Here is a 1475-nt window from a genome sequence, read left to right on the forward strand (position 1 = left end):
CCATTTAACACGCTTTAACATGTTAAACCAAAGATCATGAACCCCTACTGCCTTACCATGGTTGGGGGTCAAAGTTTTTTATTTTGTGGGACTACCACTCAATGAAAAAAGTCAACACCCCAGACTGGATTAGAACCGGCACCGCCAATAGACATCAAATTGGTAAGACTGTGTCTTAACCATTGAGCTGCGGGTGGCCCTTCTTTACAGTTAAAAATTATTTAATTAAATAATTATTGATTTTAACAGGAATAGAATTTAGAATCAACACATATGAAATTTCTAATAGATTAAAATTAAAGTTTTTATCTGAGTTATTTTACTTTTACAAAGGATCTTCTTTAAAAAGTTACACTTTTCTGTTCGCACTTGTTATACACTGGTCTATCTCAGCGCATTGATCATTTATTGATGTTATTGTTGAGGTATTTGAAACTGTATACTTTTGGAAACTTTTTGGTTTACTATCATATATTTTGTCTTAATGAATATAATTAAAGATGCAAATTATGGAATGCATTAATAAAAGAGTAAATATTGTTACCTTGATTCTAAAACTTTTTAAATGCATTCTTTTAAGGTAATGTTTTTAGTGAACTTGAAGTTTGATGCACTTGTTAAATGTTGGTAGTTTAAGAACTAAAAAGTTGGTTTGACTTAAGTGTTTTGAGAACAATTTTATTTTTATATAACTACTAACAAGTAGTTAGTGTATCAAACTTTTTAACTTTCACTTAAAACTTTTTTTTAGAATAAAAATATAGTTTAAACTTTTGGAATTAGGGTCTGATATTCTACTTTCTATATTTAGATGTGTGTGTTCATTATTCATTAAAGTTCCTTTTATTCTTGACACTTTGTTCCCTAACTCTCACAAACCCTTTTCTATATCTCTATTAACAACCTTCCTGAATATTCTGCACTCCAAATACCACCTATAAGCCAATGGCTTTTAAATCTACCTATTTCCCTTCCTATCAAGATACCTGAGGCTAACAAGAATGAGATAAGACTAATGCATTATTTTGTTTTAATCATTCGTGGGAACCCAAGGTGCTCTCATTGCTTTCTTTAGTTGGTATGCTGAGTTAAAGTGGCTTTCAAATTTTGTGCTACTGTAATACTTACTGGGAGAATAATTTAATAATTAAATCATCCTTTGATCCTGTTGAACCAAAAAGCCTTCCTATATCCTTAATTTGTCCACCCTCTGTTTCTCTATCCATTCTTTTATTATGAGATATCAGCCCACAAATTCATTTAATGGTTTCCTTTAAACAAAAAATGTATCCATGTTACCTCATTTTGGAATGCCCTACCCATATCCATTCACAAAACCTCAATTATTTAATTAAATTATTATTTATTATTAATAACAACTATTGAACCAAAATCAATTAACTAATTAAAGATTGGAGAAGTTTGTCGGAATTAGGAAAGAACATTGTTATAAATTGCAGGAAAAGCCGCTAGAG

This window comes from Halyomorpha halys, unplaced genomic scaffold, assembly GCF_000696795.3.
Source record: "Halyomorpha halys isolate HHAL.00 unplaced genomic scaffold, Hhal_1.1 Scaffold859.1, whole genome shotgun sequence".
Taxonomy (NCBI): domain Eukaryota; kingdom Metazoa; phylum Arthropoda; class Insecta; order Hemiptera; family Pentatomidae; genus Halyomorpha; species Halyomorpha halys.